This window comes from Lissotriton helveticus, chromosome 8 (genome assembly GCF_964261635.1).
Source record: "Lissotriton helveticus chromosome 8, aLisHel1.1, whole genome shotgun sequence".
NCBI lineage: Eukaryota > Metazoa > Chordata > Amphibia > Caudata > Salamandridae > Lissotriton > Lissotriton helveticus.
This window is the reverse complement of record NC_136069.1, coordinates 399,167,995-399,185,384: the sequence shown is the minus strand read 5'-3', so window position 1 is coordinate 399,185,384 and position 17,390 is coordinate 399,167,995. Positions and strand designations below refer to the sequence as shown.

At 41.7% G+C, this 17,390-nt stretch overlaps 1 protein-coding gene across 2 annotated transcripts in view; it reads left to right on the top strand.

Moving 5' to 3' along the window:
• TRPC4 (transient receptor potential cation channel subfamily C member 4) overlaps positions 1-17,390 on the top strand; it is a 1,462,580-nt gene that overhangs the window by 908,456 nt on the left and 536,734 nt on the right. The window lies entirely within an intron of this gene.

Below are 17,390 nucleotides of genomic sequence, written 5' to 3'. Positions count from 1 at the left end.
TATGATGGTCATTTGGCAATGAGAAAGTTGTCCATCTTGACTTTGTGTATTTGAAAATGTTCTCATCACAACCAAGCTGGGAGTGATGTATTTTCTTCCGATAAATTAGATCTGTGTTATATGTACAGTTTCAAGGCCATTTCTTAGAACACAGAACTTATCATAATGTAGCTAAAATATATACATCGCCATGAACTATTTAGAAATAAGTGATAATTGTGCAAATTCTGTACTTTGGTTATTCTAACTTTGTTGGTATCAATTAACATTATTTTCTGATTGTTGGAAATGGCCCTTTTTGCAGGGTTATCCCCAAACTTGTTGCTTCTTCCTCCCTTGTTTTTCCTGACCAGTGGGTGTTGGCAATAGGACTCTGGACACTTTACCACTGCTGATCAGTGCTAAAGTGCATATGCTCTCTGTGTAAATTGTTATTGTAATTTGTTATCCATGATTGGCATAATGTATAATCAAGAGGTCTTTGATAAAGTGCACTGAGTGTACCAGGACTGGTGATTCAAATGCTACTAGTGGTCCTGCAGCACTGATTGTGCCACCCACATGAGTAGCACTAAAATGGTGTCCCAGGCCTGCCACCTGTGTGCAGTCTGTGAACTGCCATGTCAACCTGGCCAGTGTACCCACTGACCAGGCCTAACCCTTCCCTTTCTGTGCACATTGGACACCCCTATGGGAGGCCCTAGTTCCCCCCTTGGGCAGGGTGCAGTGTATGTGAAAGGTAGAGCATGTACTAGTGCAGGTGACATGCTCTGGTAGTGAACTATAGCCATTTTTGTTTTTCACTATTGTAAGGCTATCTTGCCCATAGGCTATCATAGGTAATGCTGGCTACAGTGGTTACCTGCATATCTTTCCATAGGAGCAAGATAGGACATAAAAGTTTGGTATCCCTGAACTCAGAATTTAATAACACATCTTCTAGGAAAGGTGTTTTTTAAATCCTGTGTTTGAGAAGAGCACTTTTAGAAAGTGGCTGTTCTCTTGTCTGACCTTTCTGTGTGCCTTGGCCTGTTTGTGAATTGGCTGTCTGGTTTGTGAGTGGCAGGGGCTGGGTGGCTCCCAGAGGCTGAGTGGGCCATCCCTGGGCTGAATAGCTCCATCTGCATCCAGAGTGGTGGGAGAGGGTAGCACCTGGGCCTGAATAGGGCAGTGCCTGCCTTCCACAATGTTGGCTCCACCTCCTGCTGGGCAGCTGACGACCCTGTCCCTCTCTCTGAAAGGAAAGGAGAGGCCAGAAAAACAAAGTGCTCCAGGAACACCCAGAACTGGTTCAGACCGAGGTCAGAGCCCTCCTGCACAAAGGGAACAAAGACTTTTAGGGGTATAAGTATAGGACCCCGGACTACAGAAAATTAGGTCATCCTGGAATCAAGAAGGAACCTCTGCCAATGAGAAAGCTGGAAGACTGCAGAGGAAGGACTGTCCTGCTGTGTGTTCATGGACTGACCTGCAGTTCCTTTGTTGCCAAGGAGAGGGGAAGGACTTTGCTTTGTGCTGTGTCCCCTTGCTTGAAGAGATCTCCAAGGGCCTGAGTAGAGCTGGCTCCCTGTTAAGAAGTCCCAGGAACAAAAGACTTCACCCCTCAGCTTCCCCCCTGAACTCAACTGAGAGAGTTATGTCCTTCCTAGAGTGCTTGGGCCAGTTGTGGTGCCTCTGGAAGTTGTACCTGTTGTTGGTAAACTGGATAAGAAGAAACTAAAGACAGTCTGCAAAGTTTCACGCATCGCTCACTTGCGGATCGCATCCCCGTGAGTGCGAGGAAATGCCGCAGCGAAGATCAAGATCGCTGCAAGAACCGACGCATCCTTCGCTTGCGGAAAGCATCACTCCGGTGCGAATTCTAACACTGATTTACTAACAAGATATGAAATTGTCTCAAAATGCAGCTAAAATATGCCTAAAGTGTTACAGTTCATTAATCCTGGAAACATTCCTAATACACATCCAGGAACAAAATCCACAATTAGAGTACCAATAAAACTTGATAAAAAGCGAATGAGTCACCTTTAAAATAATTTCTACTAGGAATATATACTTTAAGTTAAACAGCCAATCCTTGAGTTATTGCATTGCATCATACCTTGATCCAACTAGGAAATAATTATCTATATGCACGGGTAATTCAAGCTATATTTCAATGTGTCCAACACCAGCTGTTATCTGACTTTGGCTTCATTCCTGTCAGAATATCAGCTGTAATGAAGGCAAGGACTAATAGAGTCCTCACATGAAGGCTGAGGGACAATACAGGCCTCACTAGAGGTGCAAAATTGATTTTGCAGGTCCTTGTGGCAGCTCCTCCTTAGACAGTTCTCCTTTCCAGCTAGCCCACAGTCCGCTATCCTCTGCTGCCTGTCTACCTTGTGCCCTCTGTTTCTGCCCCCTCTGCTTGTTTCTTGCTTTGTTTTGCCTTCTCAGCTCGATTTGCTGCCCTTTAGGCCCCTGGTCAATGGAAATCTTCATCTAGCATACTGCACAAACTGAAAGTAGCTTTTCTGTTCAGCTACATTACTGTTTAGTACTCACTAAAAGTAAAGCACCTCTCCCTTCGTTGTCAATATACTGTTTGCAAAAACATTGTCAGACAGAAATATAATGTGTTAATCATTCCACTGCGTGTATATTTTCTATTATTGCTCCAATTGGACAATGTTTTTGTTAAAAATTGTTCAAGAGACAATATTTTTGTTGGATTATATTTATGAAATGATATTCAGATACCAAACTATGGGGCACATTAGGATGGCGCGGGCACTTTGTCCGCCCGCCATCCCGGTGGAAAACGGGACCGCCCCGACCTGAGCGGCAGTCTTGCAATGCAAATTATGATGCGCCCGCCACACTGGCATTGTGTATGCAAATGCAGGGTGGTACCACAGGTACCACCTATGTGCACCCCCACCTTGCCTTCACCATGGGGGCCTGCAACGGGCCCCCAAAGTAAAGACCGCATGCTTCTCCAAGGCGGCAACGCCGCCATGGTTGCTGCCGTGGAGAAGCATCTGACCGCACTCCTCCTAATATGGTTGGCAGTGTCTCGCAGACACCACCACCATAGACAAGCACTTTTTCCGCCGGTCGACTTCGCGAGCGGCGGAAATGCGGCGGACGGACTTTCCGTCCACCGAGGACCCCCCAGCCATCCTAGTGTGGCGGGGGGTCATTCTATTGAGGATGGCGGGCGGATTGCCCCGCCAGGCCGCCGGAAGCTACCGCCGGCCTGGCGGGGGCAATCCGCCCGCCATCCTAATGGGCCCCTTTGTTTCTATACTACAAATACTCTATCTCTTAATTTTCTAAGGTGAAAAGATACCCTGATCAACTGCAGATGTTTATTTATTTTCCTCAACTCTTGTGGTCCACCAGAGGTGCTTTTCTCCTTTCCGTGATGCATGAGACAGAGCCCGCCTTAACAAGCATTGGCAAAGCCAATAGGTCTTGCCTATGCAACAGCTACTGGCTCTGACAATTTGTATTACCCTTGTTGTACACCAGCGTGGCTGCTGTTCAGCATGGCTAAAAGTAAGTTTGGTAAAAGAGAGTGGCATTGTGTGGAGTGTCTTAAAAGGTAGAGTGGTGCATGGTAGAGTACAATGGTATAGATCACAGTGGCGTAGAGTGCAGAGTAGATCAGAGTGGTGTAGAGTGGATTGGCATAGAGTGCACTGGCATAGAGTGGATAGGTACAGACTCAAAGGATCCAGCGTAGATTTCAGTGATGTCGAGAAAAGTGGCATAGAGTGCAGTGGTATAAAGTAGAGTAATGCAGAGTAGATTGCAGTGGCATAGAGTGGATTGGCAAATAGTGCTCTGGCGCATTGTTGCAGAGTAGAGTGGCATAGAGTGAAATGGCACAGAGTGGAGTGGTGTAGAGTGCAGTGAGGAAGAGCACAGTGGTGCATAGTAGAGTGGTGAGGGGGTAGAGTGCATTGGTGTAAAGTAGAGTGGTGTAAAGTAAAGAGGCACAAAGTGGAGTGGTGCAGAGTAAATTACAGTGATGCAGTGTGGAATGGCATGGCGTGGAGTGGTGTAGTGTTTAGTGGACCAAACCAAAAAATAAAGGGAGTGACCCACCGACCAAGGGACTGGGTACCAGTGTAATCAGCAAAAGGAAGAGCCCCTTGGAGAGATATTACTAATGATGACTTACTAGTTCAAACACACTTCATTCACACTAGTGTCAGAGATCAGAACGCTCCTAAACTATACATGCCAAAAATTAATAAAAAATTATTACAGGAGTAGAACTAAATAGTGCAAGGTCTAATGCAAATTTATTATACAATTTATTGATCAAATAATACAAATAAATAAAACCACAACATTAACACCTTCACTGCGGCGGCTATACCGCCGCAGTGCTAAGGGTGTGGGGCGGCCGCGCGGCGGCCGCATGCTGGTGACGGAACCGCTCCGTCACCAGCGTCGGTTGAGCTGTGCTCGTGACAGGGCGGTTCCGTCACGGCCCGCCCCGCTCAATAGAACCCTCAGCGCAGGTGCGGAATTCGCGCCACGCATGAGCGTTCTATCGAGCTGGGCGGGCCATGACGGAACCGCTCCGTCATCAGCACAGCGCGACCGCGGCTGATGACGGAGCGGTTCCGTCATCAGCACCGAAGGGGTTAAAAAGATATTCCTAAACACACATAATATACCAAATATTAAAAAGCACATAAGAGACAAAAGAGAAGTGAATCATTGGAAAAACATCTTGAATTATTAATCCGATTAGAATCAATATATTGAGTCCGCCTAATAACAGCTGATGGCACCCTAATTGTTCCTCGGATTTAATATTGAATTGTATGCATCGACGCATTTCGGTGTTGTGACTTGATATGCATCACCTTTTTCAAGACGAAATAATCTGTTGTCTCTTATTCAAGTTAAAATAACTAAAAAGCAACCCTTATAATCTTTCAAATCACATTTTCTCCTTGTAATACAAATTCATTTAAAACCCTTACAGCAAATAGTTCATCCTAATTGTAAACATATGTAATTTAAAAAAATATATAAAACAGGGCATGGTGATCACTAAATACTGGACAAACTATTTGTCAAGATCAACATGATATCCTTATAAGACATTGAGAAAAAACTGATCCAATACACAATGGAATTGTATACATAGAATTCTAACCTTTGACACCTATACACATCAACACATCACTCAATTAAACAAATACCGCCAGTATATATATGACTCATGTGTGGAGCAAATTAATTTCCGTACAGAAAAGAATGCTTGACTTTTAATCGGGTCTAATAAAATGCACAAATGAGTTTTGTGTGTAATTTACACATGGAGGACCTTTTCATCCTACTTATTGTATGTGCATGTTGGATACTAGGTAGGGACCTAAAAATACATTGTTACGTACCTCTAAGTAAAGATACTCAGACCGAAACTTGTTCCGGAACCAGGCGGTGGTCGATGGGCAAGAGGAAGACAGTGGAGCCCCCCTCACCCCCTACACAGGAGAATGAATGAGTGGACATGGGAACAGCCCCAGGGCAACAGTGGAAAGACCATGCAGCGCATGCCTCTCCCTTCTGCCTTCCTCTCCCCCCCAAGCAGGAGAGGTGCTCCGGACACCCCCATTGACTAGACAGGGTGACAATGGTGATGCCCAAGGTAACGGGAGTGCCAAAAACCAATAAAATAGATAACTACACAATCCTGAAGTCCACAGTGATGGTGAAAGGGCATATGGCTAGAGATCTCTCCCTAGCAGCAATCATGGCAGATGTGAAAGGCACCCTGGAGCCCAAAATAGATACTGTGACCGTTGAGGTTACCTTGATTAGGGCAGATTTTTCAAAACTGAGTGACAAAGTGTGAACGGCTGAGTCGCAAATCTGCCCAACTACGGTACAGGGCGAAAAGCTTAGAATCTCAGGTGGTCACCCTAACTCAGCAGGCCACGGCCATGGTGGGAAGGCTCGAAGTCTAGGAAGGGAGGACAAGAAGAAAAAATATTTCGGTGTTGGGGGTCCCGGAGGGACAGAGGGACCCAGCATAGGATCTTCCTGGTGGGCTTCATTTTGAATAAACTATGGCCCAAAAGACTGTCCAAATGTTTCTCGATTGAAAGAGCGCAAAGGACCCCGGTGCCCCCACCTACACTGGGGGCTCTGTTTCATATGATTATCGCAAAAAATGCTCAATTACCAAAAACGAGATGCAATCCTTCAGGCAGCTAGAGCAAGATGAGATGTACACTACTAAAATACCCTGATTTGCTTCTTCCCGAACTTTACATTACAAGTGCAGCGCCAATGGAGGAGCTTTGAGGCAGTGAAGAGGGAACTCAGAGAGAGAGAAATCAAATACATGATGCTCTTCCCAGCAAAGCTTGGTGTAATTGCAGTGGGAAAAACTTGGCACTTTGCGTCCACAGGAGGAAACCTGGGAGTGGCTGGAGGATTGGCATACAGTTGGTCAGAACAGAGGCAAGGAACCAGGATGCAGCAGTGAGAGATCAGATCACAGCAAAGATGCAGGGGAGTCGCAGGTATGGATGGTGGAGACATCGGCAGACATGCATCAGCTTGATAGCAGGGATGAAGGGAGTTAATGGGCAGGACCATCCAGCAGGTAAGAGTTAGTTGAGCCCGATACTAAAACTGAGTGAGTGCAAAGGCCCAGGCAGCATGGAGGTGCCGGAAACAACACAATGGAACTGTAAATGGAGTGCCCGACATTTCACCCTGCACATAACCATTCTGGGACAATTGGGTACTAAAGAGAGAAATGGGTTTTCTAGGGGTTTTAAATAAATGACACATTTGCTGGTTATCTTGGTGGTGATGAGACACCTCCTATTGTAGTTATTCTATGTTATTGTGTGGTTGACGGGCGCCCCCTACAGGTTGGGTAGTTGGGGATGGCACAATCTATTTAGCAGGGTCCCAGGATGGGGGGAGTCAGAGTTGGGGGAAGGGGAATAGTTATGGAAGTATTACAGACAGACAGTGCAGGGCTTAGACAGAGAGTAGAGAGGAAGGTCATCACAGAGTGAGAGGACGCCAGGGGTAGTGCCAATATATTATCATAGTCTGAAGGGGGTAATAGTCTCTTATCGTATCTATGCCTGAACATCAAGCACAGTCAATGAAAACATGGCCTTGGAATGTCAACGGCCTTAATGGCAGGATAAAGCGAACAATGGTAATGAAAATCATTCAAAAACATGCCCCAGATATTATTCTATTACAAGAAACACACTTGCAAGTATAAAATATAAATATAAAATTGTCCTGTCTGAAACATCAAAAGTATTTGACAACACAAGGTCAGACATGTACCATCATTTCTTGGAAAACTTATATGGAAATCAAACAATGCGGATGATAAAAAGGAAAAAGCACACGAGCTAGTTAAAGAGGGTTTTAAAGATATAACCAGGAGGACTGTAATTGAGCAATTGAAAAACTTCACGCAGAAAATAGTGCGATCTAATGAAATCGCTTTGTGAATACATAAAAAACAAGCTACCAAAACTGAAACAAGGGAAACTAACATCAACCTCCTGTATACGGTTAGGAAAATCAGACAGACCCGTAACAGACTTAGGAAACAGCTAACCAAGTTTCCAAATAATAAAGATATACAGGTAAAATTAAAAAATACTAATTATAATTTGAGGAAACTAATTTGGAATGAAAAAAACAAAGCTAGGCATGATTTGTGGACAGAAATCTTTCATGCCAGCAACCAAGCAAACTCAAGGGAGTTTTGGAGAATGGTTAATAGTCTAGCTAGACCTAATAAATCTGTGGTAGCATCCACCCTAACCGAAGATGAATGTTTTGCATTTCTTATAAAACACTTAAACCCAGTGACTACAGCTAATATTCATGGTATAAAACAGAAAAATATGGTTAAATAAGACCTAGAATGTGATTATGAAATCTATATAACTAAATCACAAGTTACCAAGCCAATAAAGAAACAAAAAATGGGACACCAGGCCCCAATGGTATCCTGTTTGCACTTTACAAAGAAGGACCAGACTTTTGGTACGTACACCTAACTGAGGTCTTTAATGAAGTTGTACAGAGTGAGTTGATACTGAAATCTTGGAGATGGTCACTAATATCTCCTATTTTTAAGAAAGGAAACTGCCGGAGATCTATCGTTTAATTACCCTTCAAGATACTGATGCAAAACTATTTGCTGGGATTCTATTACCAAGTCTAACAGATTTGGTAAAGGAAAAGCAGCTTCTGCCCCCTCTACAAACATATTAATACTCTCAGTATCCCTGAGGACTCACGCCAGGAAGACCGCAGGGGTGTGCTTCGGCCTGCTTCGGTCAGCTCGCAAGGTTTTGCCACTGCTCCCTGATTTAGCGAGGAAGCTCCTTATTCGTGGCTTAATCTTGTCGAGGCTTGATTATGGGAACGTGGTGTTTCTTGGCGCCCCCGAAGCAACTCTGAAGACCCTCCAACAGGTACAAAATGCAGCTGCTAGAGTGTTGATGGATGTCCCCAGAAGACATTCAGCTGCCCCGGCCTTGAAAATGCTCCATTGGCTTCCCGTTAGGGAACGGGTGAAATTTAAGGCGCTGTGTACGGCCCATAAAATTCTGCATGGTAAGGGCCCTCCGCTCCTTGCCCCCATGGTTCATCCCTATAAGCCCACACGTCTATTGCGGTCGGACCAAAGACATCTCTTGCAGTCAACCAGAGTAAAGAGAGCTCGCTCTGGGGGGAGGCGGTTCTCAGTGCAAGTGGCGGCACTGTGGAACTCCCTTCCTTTGAAGATCCGTTCAGAGCCTAAGATCCTACCTGTTAGGAAACTTCTGAAGACCTATCTGTTTCCAGTGTAGTGATAAAGTGCGCTTCTTCTTGTTCTGTACTGCGCCGGGATGCCCCTGGGTAACTGAGCGCATTATAAATTTTATATAATAATAAGACAATTTTAGCAAAACAGCCCAAGTACTTTTGTTTCCTTGATTTTATATCGGCTTTTGATTGTGTGAATAGACAACGTTTGCGGAAAAAACTTAAAAAGCAAGGAATTTCAGACTCATTACTGAAAATCAATAAACTTTTACACACTGATACTTGGATCAGGGTGAGGATTGGTGACGGTCGGACGCTAACAAAAGAAATAGCTACGACTAGCGGATTAAAACAAGGGTGCGTACTGGCCCCCCTACATTTTAATTTATTCTTAGCAGATCTCTCTATGCCTCTGAATGAAGTTAATGCTAGTTCTCCAAGGTTAGCAGACAAACAAATATCCAACTTGTTGTATGCAGACAATGTCATACTTTTAAGTCAAACTACAGTTGGGTTGCAACGGCTAATCGATCGTATCTCAACGTTTGCAAATGGAAATTATATGGTAATAAATGAAGCAAAGACCAAAGTAATGGTTATTGCAAAAAACACACGACTTAAATATAGATAGAAATGGTTGCTTGATGACACTGAATTAGAACAAGTTGTAACCTATAAATATCTTGGTGTTACATTTAATGACAATGGAAATTTCGTTCAGCAAAAAAAGGATATCAAAAGGAAAGCAAACACCTTGGTTGCAGCATTTAGAACCAGACAGAAAGCTATAAGTGACTTGTTTTATCGGCCCTTTCTAAAGGTAATTGCGGTTAAACTATTACCTACTTTGACATATGGTAGCGAGGCAATAAATGGGAAAGACGCAGAGATCATTAATAATGCGGTTGCAAAAACTTATAAAATGTTATTCTCCCTGCCGAATAACGCCTCGCAAGTGCAAATGAGGCTGGAATTTGGGTTAAATAACCAGCTATATGCAAGGAAAGGGCAAGCTTAAAGTGTGGAATAGAATAGAAAATGATCATGAAAACCAAATGTCTCTGCTGTTATGGCAAGAAGTAAAAGATAATAGGAAATTACATGTTTGGTACTATCTAAATAAAGCGATAGAAGAATTTGGCGTAACACCGATTTGGGAGAGTTCAATCAAAAAAAGCTTCAAAAAAACAATCAATAAACTTACTAATCATCTTTCCCTGATAAAAGATAAAGATATACTTGTAAAAAGAAAGCATGCATGGCCAATTATAAATGGATTCACGGGAAAAAAGTCCAAGAATATCTTGAAACATCATGGTCGCAGAAAAACAAACATATCTTTATCAAAGCCCGATTTGGTTGTCTGCTGGGATTATGTCACTTACCCCCACGGAAGAAAACAGAAGAGAATACTCTATGCAGGCTTTGTAAATCTGGACAAGAAAACATTATACATTTACTACGTCTTTGTCCAGAATTAGAAAACCAAATGAAATCCACTCTTAAGAGACTATTTAATAATCGCGGAGTGCGGACATGTACGCAAGCTCTAATAGCATGTCTACATTTTGAAGATTTATTAATGAATTCTGCATTTGTAAAATTTTTGTGTGCCGTTGGGAAAAAATTTGAGGTATTTCATTTGAATTGCTAATGGATTGTGTGTAATATATATTTTATATAATCAATTTTTTTATATAAACCATATATGATTAATTGTTTTATACCTTTTAAATTTGATGACATTTTAGCAATTTTTGTAAGATTTTAAATAATCAAACAAAATAAATAAACTTCAGTCACTTGCGAGGCAACCATTGCAAGACATTAGACAGATTTGGGTATACCCTGATGGAGCAGGCGCACGTAGGTTATACTACTGGCTCCAGGGGAGTGAGAGTGTTAGCAAAAAGAAGCTCCCTTTTATTCCAGCATAAACATGGACAGATCCTCTGGGTAGAATTCTGACGGTGAGCAGCCAGTGGGAGGGGCAAACCATTAATTTCTGCCCGGTGTATGTCCCACCTGGGCTGCAGGCTCCCACTCTGGACAAGTTGGGTCTGTTACTCCTAGAACTGGCACAGGAGGGATTGATATTGGGTGGATATATGAATGATGTGGTTCCTATAGAGTTGGATGTTTGGGGGGCAACATCAGGTAGGATGGTGGGTGATCTGGGGGTCTTCCTCTTGGCCACGGGTCTGGGTGATGTCTGGCGACACCAACATCCTACTCTTAGATAGTATACTCACTTGTCAGTGGCACATGGAAGCCTCACCATGTTTGACTATCTTGTCCCACAAGTCCACAATATAGAACACTTTATAGGGAGCCCCAGATATAGCTCGGGGATATCTGACCTTTCCCCAGTGGAGGGCATGCTAGAGGGTCTCATGAGGGATCATGTGCTTCCCCCGCGGATAGGCCCCTGGTACCTAAAAGATGTACAGTTTGAAAACCAGCATGAGAAAATGTATCAAGCAAAGTTTTGCAGAGAACGTTGGGTTGGTGGGCTCCATGATGACAAATTTGGGAGGCATTCAAAATGGTGATCAGGGGCCACACCCAAGCCTAGATAGGGGCAATAAAAAAGGAAAAGAAACTGCAATGCTGTACCCTTGAAAGCAATATATTGAGCCTGGAGGCCCGGTGCAAGAGGGAGTTACAGGAGTCACTGGAGGACAGTGCCAAGGGGCAAGCGCTAGCTACACAGCAAAGAATATACGAGAGAGGAGACAAGGCCAGCGGATTACAGGCATGGCTAGATAAAAAGAAGGCATCAAGCAGATGGGTCACAGGGATAGAAAATAATATGGCTCAGTGATAGAATATCAATGTTATGAAAATCGATGTTCCAAATATCGAAGTAAAAATATAGAATACAAAAAATATCGACTCCCTATATTTAAACAGGTAGGTACAAGAATATCAATAAAAAACTATTGATGTAAAAAATATAGATGCACAAAATATCGATTTAAAAATATATATAGCATAAAATAAATATATTAAATAATACTAATATTTTTAACAACAAAAATTACATTTAATATACATTTTAACTAAGTATAACAAATAATAAACGTAATTAAAAAAATATAAACACACAAACATACAAATGTATACATATAGATATATTTACTTAAATAAAATGTATTAACTATTATCTTTATATAAACTTTGAAATATATAAAAATTAAATATATACATATATCAATAATTTACAATTAAGAAACATCACCATTTTACAATAAATTCAAACATTTAACAAAACAAATTAAAACATACATTTTACAATACAATAAATACAACAGTAGGGAAAGTGCAGGATAGCGGAGGGATACAAATTACTATTCCCACTCCAGTGAGTACAACAGTAGGGAAAGTGCACGATAGCAGATGAATAAAAATTACTATTCCCACTCAAGTGAGTGCAACAGTAGGGAAAGTGCATGATAGCTGATGAGTAAAAATTACTATTCCCACTCCGGTGAGTGCAACACTAGGGAAATTGCTGAATAACAAAGGAGTACAAATTACTATTCCCACTTCAGTGAGTACAACACTAAGGTATTTGCTGGATGGCAGAGGGTTAAACATTACTATTCCCACTCGAGTGAGTGCAACAGTAGGGAAAGTGCTGAAAAGCAAAGGGGTAAAAATTACTATTCCCACTCCAGTGAGTGCAATAGTAGGGAAAGCACTGGATGGCGGAGGGTTAAAAATTACTATTCCCAATCCAGTGAGTGCAACAGTAGGGAAAGAGCTGGATAGAAAATGAGTGAAAATTACTATTCCCACTCCATTGAGTACATCATTACGTAAAGTGCTGGATGACGGAGGGTTAACAATTACTATTCCCACTCCAGTGAGTGCAACAGTAGGGAGAGTGCTGAATAGCAGAGATGTAAAAATTACTATTCCCACTCCTGTGAGTGCAACAGTAGGGAAAGAGCTGGATAGCGGATGAGTAAAAATTACTATTCCCACTCCAGTGAGTGCAACAGTAGGGAAAGTGCTGGATGACGGAGTAGTAAAAATTACTATTCCCACTCTAGTGAGTACAACAGTAGGGAAAGTGCTGGATGGCAGAGGGGTAAAATTACTATTTACACTCCAGTTAGTTCAACAGTACGGAAAGTGCTGGATAGCGGAGGGGTAAAAATTACTATTCCCATTCCAGTGAGTGCAACAGTATGGAAAGCGCAGGATAGCAGAGGGGTAAAAATTACTATTCCAACTCCAGTGAGTGCAACAGTAGGGGAAGTGCTGGATGGCGGAGGGGTAAAAATGACTATTCCCACTCCAGTTAGTGCAACAGTAGGGAAAGTGCTGGATAGTGGAGGGGTAAAAATTACTATTCCCACTCCAGTTAGTGCAACAGTAGGGAAAGTGCTGGATAGCAGAGGGGTAAAAATTGCTATTTCCACTCCAGTGAGTACAACATTAATGAAAGTGTTGGATAGCAGAGAAACAAAAATTAATATTAACATTTAAATATTTTAAAAAATGTAAACAATTAACAAAAGTAATAAACAATATTTTAAAAATAGCAGATTAAATAAATTAAACATTAACATAAAATGTATTAATTACATATATCAAAAAGGTAGAACTATTATCTAAAAGAAATAAATGTATAAACACTTTTTATTGCAAATTTTAACCAACAATTTGTTTTTAAAAAAAACTATATTATATTTATTTAATTTCCTATCCTATAACCTCACACCAATAAAAAAGTAAACATTTTCATTATAATGTATTTCCATAACTAACATAATTATTAATTTCACAAATTATTAGTAATACACATAATTAAAACATTAATTAAATATGCATTCCTAAACACTAGAATATTTACAACACACACCAAATATGAAGTACACAAATACCATAATTAATTACCAATTAATTATTTCTAATTAACTAATATTTATTAATAAATTACTTCCCACACTTCCCACCATTTTTGCCTATAAACACCAAAACACACCTAGAAATTGTACACAATTAACTTAATTAATTGCCAGTTAATTAATTAAAATGTATTATAACTAATTATTAAATCATTGATTAAAAACTAAACTACTTCCCACCATTTTCACCAGTAAACAGCAGTACACACACATAAAAATAATTACGCAGTTAATATAATTAATTATCAATTAAATAATTCAAATTAATTAACAACTAATTATTAAATCATCAATTAAAAACTAAGGGGCAGATTACGATGGCGGGTGGCACGTAGCAGAATGTCAAACCGTCCGCAGGGGTGTGGCGGTCCGGCACCTGCAATCAGGATGCCACCGCCACCGTGGCATCCCCTATTCCTAGCAATGGCGGGCGGTGCTCACAGCACTGTCCGCCACAAAGCTGGGAATACATGATGTGCATTGGCATGCACAAGGTGACAGGCACCATGCGGTGCCTGCCACTTTGTCATTGCCAATGCAGTGCCCCTCCCACCCCCAACACCCTAGGGTCCTGCTACAGGCCCCCAACAGCTAAGACCGCAAGCCTTTCCATGGCGGCCGCCATGGAAGGGCTAGTGTCCTCCTGCATCATGATATGGCTGGCGGTGTCTTGCAGACACTGCCACCATATTAACCTTGTTTTCTGCCGGTCGACGAGTCGACCGGCAGAAAAGCGGAGGACGGTCTTTCCGTCTACTGCGGACCCCCAGCCATCATAATATGGCGGGGGTTCTTTGCTGTGTGGATAGCGGGCGGATTGCCCCGCCTTCATAATCGGCCCCTATATTACTTTCCACCATGTCCACCTATAAATAGCACAACATACACATAAAATTAATTACACAATTTACCTAATTAATTGCCAATTAATGAATTAAAATTAATTAATTAACAACTAATGAATACAGAATTGATACAAAATGAATTTACACATATAACACTATAACAACTCAATTCAACAATTATTAATAAACGAAAAGTATTCTATAAATGTTATATAATTAAATTACTTCCTACCCTATTCCCCTATAAACCCGCAACCCGCTACGGTACGAAAAACATAAAATTCGAATAACAAAAAAATAATACCTACTCAAAACATTCAATACATTTTATATAATTAAATTACTTCCGACCCTATTTCCTTGTAAACCCAAAACCAGCTGAGGAACTAAAAACGCAAAATAACTACTAAAGTTTTTACTCATATAATAAAAATACAAACAAATCTTATACAAAAATACATGAATCACACAAATATAAAATATATACTGACATACATAACATTAATACAAAATCGATATTTTTAACATCCATATTTTTGCAAACGATATTAAACACTTCGAGATTTTTTACATCGATCGATATTACTTACCCAAAGTTGATATTCTTGAGCCACGATATTTTTGCAACGATAATCAGATAAGTCGATATTTGTGATTCGATATTTAGTCTCTGCACCGATAAGACAGGAGATTGGCATGAGACGGGAAAAGAGATAGCAGAGGCGTTAGCTGTATATTATGAGCACACATTCTCATCCAGGAACATAGAGTTCGACTGTAGGGACCTCCTACCAGACATAACCTTACCGTGCCTGGCTTCAGAGGACAGGCAAAGGTTGAAGGGAGACCTAACGACGGAGGAGATCAGTTCAATCACCTGTGCTCTGCTGTCGGGGAAAGCGGTGGGGCACAATGGCCTGCCATTGGAACTGTTTAAATGTATGCTCAACAAAACCTCGCAACATCTCCTCACTATGTTTAAGGAAGCTAAAATGATAGGCACCCTGCCGACGGACCGGAGGACGGCAGTGATAGTTGTAATACCCAAGGAGGGCAAAGCGCTGACGAATTGTGGGACTTACAAACTGATATCCCTCCTCAATTAAGTGGTGAAGGTTTTGGCAAAAGTCTTATGCATGCGTCCGTGTGGGGTGAGTCCATCTCTCATCCATCCAAACCAATCTGGATTCTTGCCACATAGGGGAACCAGACTGAACCGGAGTAGATTATTTGGGATCCTATGTGGAAAAGAGGCCGGTTTGTAGGACCCGGTGGCCCTTCTGTCATTGGATGCCAGAATAGCCATTGATAGCGTGGAATGGTGCTACCTACAAGCAGTCCTACATCACCTGGGGTTTGGGATGAATTTAATCTGCTGGATGAAACTGCTATATGAACAACCATTGGCCAGCGTGAGAGTCAATTCGGCGGTGTCCTGGATTTTCCCCTTACAGAAAGGTATGTCTCCAATTTTATTTGCCATGGCCCTGGAGCCCCTGCTATGGGGGACCCCGGTGGGATGACAAATGGGATGAGCCCATATCCTTGTATGCAGGCAATATTCTATTGTACTTTCAGGAGACCACAGCAGTCCATAGACATAATACTACAAATATTCTGTATCTTTGGGGACTATTCAGGATACAACATAAACGAGGATAAATGATCTCTGCTGTTTCCATTGGTTGGCGGGCCCCCGAGGCTGATATCCAGGTGTGAGGTTCTCCTAGAGATAAAGGGTTGTAAATACCTGGGGGTCTGTATAACAAGAGATCCCCAGGAATTATATGAGCGGAACTTAGCAACCCAACTAGATAGATTCAAAAGGGACATCCAGGATTGGGAGTCATTGCCATTGCCATTCATAGGCTGTGCGGCCCTATTTAAGATGATGATACTCCTGCACTTGCTGTATATTTTGCAGAACATACCCTATCAAATTCCTGCAACATTTTTTCAAAAGATAGAGGCTGAGCTGCGGACGCATCTGTGGAGCAGGGGAACACTGCGCATATCACTGCCCAAGTTGCAGAAGGGTGTTTATGAGGGTGTTTTCACAATATTAGAAGGGCAACCTAAATTCCTTGTTCACATTGAACTTTCCAATTCAAATTGCTAGTATCTGTAATCACTCTTTTGTTTCCAATTACTTTCCATGTTTTGTTTTTCAATTTATTTTCAGACGTTAGCGACTTTTTCCATAAAGTTCTTTTAATTAAGTATCCAATTTCATCAGACTTAAAACAGACCCAGCCAATGTGTTTCATCCCTTTTAGGGACTTCATCAGGGTCTAAACAATATTTTTTTTAAACATGTAATCACTACTTTTCATTTATTAAAATCAACAACTCTGGTTCACCTTCTCTCATATCCTGAATCATTTTGCCGACATATCATTACATTATGCCAGCATCATCACACAGATCAGAAGGAGGAATATGGGATCTGAAAGGACTGTATATGATGATGAAGAAGAACCAGCAGAAGTCTCGCCCCAGACGACCGGCTGTTGATGGACCCTTTAGAAGAAAGTGGTGAATAACGCCCAAGACTCCCTGGGACCGTTGAGAACAGCAAATGACAATTAAGGAGGAGATTTGGAAAGTGGAGGTTATTGATGTTTGCAGATTGTTACATCTGGAAATACCAGTTAACAAGGACTCAGAAGAAGAGGAGTGGAAATTAGCCAAAAGACCAAATGAGTGCTTATCAGTTGAGAATTGGGCACTGGTGTTTTTGATTTGTGGTGGAGTGTACTATGAATGCCATATCGAGCAAGGCATTGCTTAGTTATATGTGGTGTAAATGTAA